The sequence below is a fragment of the Suncus etruscus genome (assembly GCF_024139225.1).
Source record: "Suncus etruscus isolate mSunEtr1 chromosome X unlocalized genomic scaffold, mSunEtr1.pri.cur SUPER_X_unloc_3, whole genome shotgun sequence".
Classification (NCBI taxonomy): Eukaryota; Metazoa; Chordata; class Mammalia; order Eulipotyphla; family Soricidae; genus Suncus; species Suncus etruscus.
The window spans coordinates 796,729-805,179 of NW_026060323.1; positions in this window are offsets into that span (position 1 = coordinate 796,729).

The following is an 8,451-nucleotide window of genomic DNA, read 5'->3' on the forward strand; positions in this document are numbered from 1 at the left end:
CCAGGAGACCCCAACTATCAGGACTCCTACTCCTCTTCTACTGGTATGACTGGGAATCTGGGCAGACAGCTGGCCAAAGGCCTCCTGGGCTGACCACTTGGTCTAAGAGACCGAGAACTCCCCATGTCAGACTGGCCATCAGGGCCACGTCTGGCAACTGTGCTCTGGCGTGACGTGGGAGGAGAGAAAACCCTCCTCTGTGCATTTTCAAATTGGAGAGGGAGGCTGCAGCTGGACCCAGAATATCCCACATGTTAGGATTTCTGCTTCTCTTCTACTAGCATGGCTGGGAATCTGTCAGATAGCTGGCCAAATGCCTCCTGGACTGACGAGTTATTCCTGGAGACCAAGTTCTCCTCAAGCCAGACTGGCCTTCAAAGTCAGGTCTGACAACTGAGCTCTGGGGAGATGGGGAGGAAGGAAACTTCTCTCCCATGGATATTTAAACTGGAGATTGTGGCTGCATCTGACCCAGAAGACCCCACATGTCAGAATGTCTGCTCCTCTTCTACTGGCATGGCGGGGAATCTGGGCAGACAGCTGGCCAAATGCCTCCTGGGCTGACCACTTAGTCCAGGAGACCGAAAATCTCCTCATGCCAGACTGTCCTTCAAGGCCAGGTCTGGCAACTGAGTTCTGGGGGGATGGGGAGGAGGGAAACTCCTCCCCCCATGTATTTTCAAACTGGAGAGGGAGGCTGCAGCTGGACCCAGAAGACCCGACATGTCAGGATTTCAGCTCTTTTTCTACTAGAATGGCTGGGAATCAGGGCAGACAGCTGGCCAAAAGCCTCCTGGTCTGACCACTTGGCCTAGGAGACCTGGATTCCGCCTTGTCAGACTGGCCTTCAGGGCCACATCTGGCATCTGTGCTCTGGGGGGATGTGGGATGAGGGAAAACCCTCCTCTATGCCTTTTCAAACTGAGAGGGAGGCTGCATCTGGACCCAGAAGACCCGACATGTCAGGATTTCAGCTCTTTTTCTACTAGAATGGCTGGGAATCAGGGCAGACAGCTGGCCAAAAGCCTCCTGGGATGACCACTTAGTCTATGAGACCGAGATTCGCCCTCCCCCATGTCAGACTGGCATTCAGGGTTACATATGGCAAATGCAGTCTTGGGGGTAGGTGGGATGAGGAAAATCCCTCCTCTACGCATTTTCAAATTGGAGAGGGAGGCTGCATCTGGACCCAGAAGACCCCACATGTCAGGATTTCTGCTCTTCTTCTATTGGCATGGCTGGGAATCTCAAAAACCCATAAGTAATCAATTAAATTCAAAATTGATAAATCTCTACATTTTGTTCTAAAATTTTAACATTCTAAATATGAATTCTAAAATACTTAATTCTATAGTTTCAATTCTAAGATTCTAAATTCTGAAAACTAAATTCTAAATTTGATTCTAAAATTCGCTAAATCAAAATTTGTATTCTAAATTTTAAAATTGTAAAGTCTAAAATTCTAAATTCTAAAATTCTATGTTCTATAATTCAATATTATATATATATATATTTGGTTTTTTTGGGCCATCCCGGTGTTACTCAGGGGTTACTCTTGGCTGTCTGCTCAGAAATAGCTCCTGGCAGGCACAGGGGACCATATGGGACACCGGGATTCAAACCAACCACCTTTGGTCCTGGATTGGCTGCTTGCAAGGCAAATGCTGCTGTGCTATCTCTATGTGCCCAATATTCTATATTCTAGAATTCTAAATTCTATAATTCTATATTCTAAAATTCTAAATATTGAATTTTAAAATTCTAAATTTTATATTCTAATATTCTAAATTATAATTTTAAAACTCTAAATTCTAAATTCCTAATTCTAAAACCTAAATATTAAAATTCTAAATTCTAAAATTCTAAGTTTTATATTCTAAAATTCTAAATTTGATATTCTATATTTCTAAATTCTATTTTCTAAAATTCTTCATTTAAATTCTAAATTTCTAGAATTCTAAATTAAAATTCTACATTACTTGGGCATGTGGGGGCGCTAGTGTTGGCAACTGCCTGGCCAGTGCCAGCCAAGGACAGACTGGTTTCCTGACCCTGCATCCCAGTTGGTTCCCCAAACACGGAACAATATCTGAGTCCATAGCCAGGTGAAATCAATTCACATCACCTGCTGTGACCAAAAATCCATAATGAATGCACAAAAACCCGTAAATAATCAAATAAAATTCTAAATTGATAAATCTCTACATTTTATTCCAAAATTCTTATATTCTAAATTCTGAATTCTAGAATTATTAAATCTATAATCTAAATTCTAAGATTCTAAATTCTGAAAACTAAATTCTAAATTCGATTCTAAAATTCGATAAATCAAAATTTGTATTCTAAATTTTAAAATTCTAAGCTCTAAAATTCTAACTTTTATATTCTCAAATTCTATATTATAAAATTCTAATGTTTAAGTTCTAAAATTCTAAATTCTACAATCTGAAATTCTAAATTCTATACTCTAAAATTCTAAATTCTATATTCTAAAATTCTAAATTTTATATTCTAATATTCCAAATTCTAAATTTCTAAATTTCACATTCCTAGAAATCTAAACTATAAAATTCCAAATATCTAAAATTTTAACTACTATATTAAAATTCTAAATAACTTGGGCCAGTGTGGTTGTCCAAGTGTAGGCTTTTGCCTTGCCAATGCTAGCCAAGGACAGACTGGGATTTCAAGCCCTATAAGTCCCATTTGATTCCTAAAACACGTGACAATTTTGGATTTTATAGCCAGGTATATTCACTGCACTTCACCTGGTGTGGCTCCCAAACAATAAAGGAACTCTAAAACCATAAATAATCAATAAAAATTCAAATTGATAAATCACTACACTTTATTTTAAATACTATAAAATTCTAAAATGCTAAATTCTACATTCTAAATTCTAAGATTCTAAATTCTAAAGTCTAAATTCAAAATTGGATTATAAAATTCTATAATACAAAATGTGAATTGTCAACTGTAAAATTCTAAATTCTATATTTTAAAATTCTAAATTCCAAATTTCAGAGTTCTAAATACTAAAATTCTAAATTTTATATTCTAGTTTTCAAAATTCTAAAATTCTATATTCAATATTCTAGAATTATTATTATTATTATTATTATTTTGAATTTGGGCCACACCCATTTGCTGCTCACGGGTTACTCCTGGTTATGCGCTCAGAAATTGCCCCTGGCTTTGGGGGACCATGTGGGGGATTAAACCGTGGTCCGTACTACGCTAGCGTTTGCAAGGCAGACACCTTACCTATAGCGCCACCTTCCCGGCCCCAACATTCTAGAATTATTAATACTATATTCTAAAATATAATATTCTACATTCTAAAAAGTAAATTATAAATTCCAATCTAAAATTCGATAAATCAAATTTGAATACTAAACTCTAAAATTCTATATTATAAAATTCTCAGTACTATATTCTAAAATCCTAAATTCTAAAATTCTATCTTCTATATTCTAAAATTCTAAATCCCAAATTCTAAAATTATAATTTTTATAGTCTAAAATTTGAAATTCTAACATTCTAAATTCTAAATTCCAAGACTTCTAAATTCTAAAATTCAAACATCTAAATTATACTTATTTTTCTAAAATTCTAAATTACTTGGGCATGTGGGGAGCATGTATAGGCATTTGCCTGGCCAGTGCTAGCCAAGGAAAGACTGTGGTTTCATGCCACCTGTGTCCAATTTGATTCCAAATAATTATAATTCTAAATGATCTCTAAATTTTATTTTAAGACTCTAAAATTCTAAATTCTAAAATGCTTAATTCTACATTCTATATTTTAAGTTTCTAAATTTTAAAATCTAAATTCTAAATTCCATTGTAAAATTCGATAATAAAAATTTGACTTCTAAACTGTAAAATTTTATATTCTATATTCTAAAATACTAAATTTAAATACTACATTCTAAAATTCTAAAATATATATTCTAAATTTTCTAGTTTTAAATTCTGAAATTCTAAATTATATATCTAAAATCTAAATTCTATTATATATATTCTAGAATTCTTAATTCTATATGCTAATGTCTAACATACTACATTCTAAAAAGTAAATTCTAAATTTGATTATAAAATTCAATTAAAAATTTGATTTTTAAACTTTCAAGTTCTAAATTCTATATTCTATAATTCTAAATTCTAGAGTCTAAAATTCTAACATTCTAAATTCCTAGAATTCTAAATTCTAAAATTCTACATTACTTTGGCATGTGGGGGCGCTAGTCTTGGCATCTGCATGCCAGTGCCAGCCAGTTGAAACCAATCACGTCACTTGCTGTGGCCCAAAATCCATAAAGGCAACACAAAAACTGAAAAATATTCAAATAAAATTCTAAATGGATAAAACTCTACATTTTATTCTAAAATTTTAACATTCTGAATTCTAAAATTTTTAATTCTATATCTAATTTTAATATTCTAAATTCAGAAAAGTAAATTCAAAATTTGATTCTAATATTTAATAAATCAAAATATGTATTCTAAATTTTAAATTCTAAACTGTAAAATTCTAAATTCTATATTCTAAAAATCAGAATCTTGTACTCTAAAATTGTAAATTCTATATTCTAAAAATAAATTTCTAAACTTTTAAACACTAAATTTTATATTAAATTTAAATTTTATATTGTAAAATTCTAAATCCTATATTATAAATTCAAAATCGTAAATTCTAAAATTCTAAGTACTATATTCTAAAATTCTAGATTGAAATTTCTAAACTCTAAAGTTCTAAATTATATAGTCCAGAAATCTTAAAACTTTATTCTAAAATGTAACATTTAACATTCTCAAAAGTAAATTCTAAATTAAATTCTAAAATTCGATAATTTAAAATTTGAATACTAAACTTGAAAATCCTAAATTCTATATTCAAAAATTCTAAATTATAAATTCTAAAATTCTAAATTCTATACTATAAACATCTAAATTCTGAATTCTAAAATTCTAAATTTCATATTTTTAAATTCTAAATTTTATAATTCTAAAATCTATATTCTAGAATTCTTAATTCTATTTTCAAAAATATAAGATTCTACATTCTAAAAAGTACATTCTAATTTTGATAAAACAAAATTTGATTTCTAAACTTAAGAATTCGAAATTCTAGAGTCCAAAATTCTAAATGTTAACACTCTAAATTCTAAGTTTTAACATTCTATATTCTGATTTCTAAAATTCTGTATTCTGTATTCTAAATTCTATATTCTAAAATTCTAAATCGTACATTCTAAAATTCTAACTTCTAAAAGTTTAAATCGTATATTTTACAATTCTATATTCTATATTCTGAAATTCTAGATTCCAACTCTATAATTCTAAATTCTAAAATCTAAGTTCTCTATTCTAAAAATCTTAAATCTTTATTCTAATATGAAAAATTATACATTCTAAGAGTAAAATTTTAATTCGATTCTAAAATTCGATAATTCAAAAATTTAAATTCTAAACCCGAAAACTCTAAATTCTAAATTCTAAAATTTTACATTTTAAATTCTAAAAATCTAAATTTTATATTTTAAATTTCTAAATTCTAAATACAAAATTTCATATTCTAAAATTTTTAATTTTATGTTATAAAATTCTAAATCTTTAATTCTAAAAATTTATATTTTACATTTTAAAGTTCTACTTCTAAAATCTGAATTGTAAAATCTAAATTTTATAAATTCTAAATTCTAAAATATAAATTTTAAATTTTTAAATTCTATATTTTAAAATTCTAAATTATAATTCTAAAATCCTAAATTCTCTATATTAAAATGATAATTTCTAAATTCGAACATTCTAAATTCCACATTTTAAAATTTAAATTCTAAATTTTAACATTAATATTCAATATTTTATAAATCTAACTTACAAAATTCTAAATTTCATATTCTAAAATTCTAAATTCTATATTCTAAAATTCAAAATTATTTATTCTATATTTTTAAATTCTATAATTCTAAATTTTATATTCTAAAATTCTTTATTGCATAGTCTAATTCAGAATTTTATATTTTAATATTCTAAATTCTAAAATTCTATATTCTAAAATACTAACTTCTCTAATTCTAAGTTATAAAATCTATATTCTAAAATAAAATTTATTATATTAGCATCATTTTTAGAAGTTGAAAATACAGATTTTAGGATGGCTGAGTTTAAAATGTAGAATTTTAGAATACGGAAATTAGAAATTTAAAATTTACGTCTTATAATTTATGATTTTAGAAGTGAGAATTTTAGAATATAAAAATTTAAAATTGAGAGTTTAGAATTTTATAATTAATAATTTAAAATTTTAGAATTTAGAATGTAGAATTTTATAATATAGAATTTAGATTTATGAATTTAGATTTTATAGTTTCAAATTTTAGAAGTTAGAACTTTAGAATATAGACTATAGTATTTTAGAATTTAGAATATTAGAATATAGAATTAAGAATTTAAAATATGTAATTTAGAATTTTTGAATTTAGAAAGTAGAATTTTAGAATTTAGAATTTTAAAATATAAAAAAATTAGAATTTTAGAATTTTAAATGTAGAATTTTAGAATTCAAATACTATGATTTAAAATTTTAGAAGTTAGCATTTAAAAATTTAGAATGTAGATTTTTAGAATTTAGAATTTTAGAATAAAGAATTTAGAATTTTAGAATGTAGAATGTAGAAAATTAGAATATAGAATTTAAGATTTTTAGAATTTAGAGAATTTAGAATGTTAAAAGTTAGAATTTTAGAATATAGGATATATTATAGAATACAGAATTTTAGGAGTTAGAATTTAATACTTTAGAATATAGAATTTAGAATTTTTAAATATAAAATTTTAAATTTTAGAATTGAGAATTTTATAAGTTAGAATATAGAATTTAGAATCTTAGAATTTAGAACAGAGAATTAAGAATTTTAAAATTCAGAATTTAGAATGTTAGAATTTCAGAATAAAATGTAGAAATTTATTAATGTAGAATTTTATATGATTATTCATGGGTTTTTGTGTTTCCTTTATGGATTTTGGGCCACAGCAGGTGACGTGAATTGGTTTCAACTGGCTATCGACTCAGAAATTTTTCTGTTTTGGGAACCAAATAGGATGGAGGGTCATGAAACCACAGTCTGTCCTTGGCTGGAAATGGCAAGGCAGATGCCAACACTTGTGCCCCACAAGTAATGTAGAATTTTAGAATTTAGAATTGTAGGAATTTAGAATTTAGAATGTTAAAATTTAGAATTGTAGACTCTAGAATTTAGAATTTTAGAGTTTAGAAATCAAATTTTGTTTTATCGAATTTTAGATATGATTTCAGAATTTCCTTTTTAGAATGTAGAACCTTAGATTTTAGAATAAAGAATTAAGAATTCTAGAATAGAGATTTTAAAATTATAGAATTTATGAATATGGAATTTATAGTTATAGAATTGAAAATTTAGAAGTTTAAACTTTAGATTTTAGTATTAAGTATCTTAGAAATTAGAATTTTAGAATTTACACTTTAGAATTATAGGATATAGAATTTAAACATTTGAATTCAGAATGTAGAATTTTAGAATTTTAGAATTTATATTTTAGAATTTAGAATTTAAGAAGTTAGAATATAGACTATAGAATTTTGAATGTAGAAATTTAAAATATATGATTTATAATTTTAGAATATGAAATTTAAAATTTTAGAATATAGAATTTACAATTATAAAATATAGAATTTAGAATTTTGAATTTTGAATTATAGAATTTAGGTTTTAAAATTTAGATTTTAGATATTTAGAATATAGTATATAGAATTTTAGAATTTAAAATGTTAAAATATAGAATATAGAATTTTAGAATATGAAATTTAGAATTTTAGAATTTAGAATTTTGAATTTTAGAATATAGATATAGAATTTCTGATTTTAGAATTTAGAATTCTACAATATAAAATTTAGAATTTTAGAATATAAAATTTAGAATTTTAGAATTTAGAATTTGGAAGTTTAAAATTTAGATTTTAGAATTTAGAATTTTAAAAGTTAGAATTTAAAAGTTTAAAATATAGAACATATATGTTTCAGCTTGTGGGATAGCTATATTTCTGGGCCCATTTTGGCTCACACCCAGGTTTCGAAGACAGGTTTCGAAGACAGGTTTCGAAGACAGGACAGTGGAAATACACGCACAGGGAACAATCACATTTGGGAATATATGTGGGGGCATAGATTTTCCCAGCTTATATCACTGACTGGGGACCTTCCTTTTTGCAGAATTCTGCGAATAGCAGTTTTTCATCATTAGACACAGTTCCTTAGCGCTCTGTCCCTTGCATGAGCCTCTGAGACAGCTATTTTTAGGTCTCTTTTGGGTCCACTCCCAAGAGGATTCAGAGACAAACAGTGGAAAAACACGCACAGGAAACACTCACAGTCAGAAATCACTGGGCAGGCATAGATTTTCCCAGCCT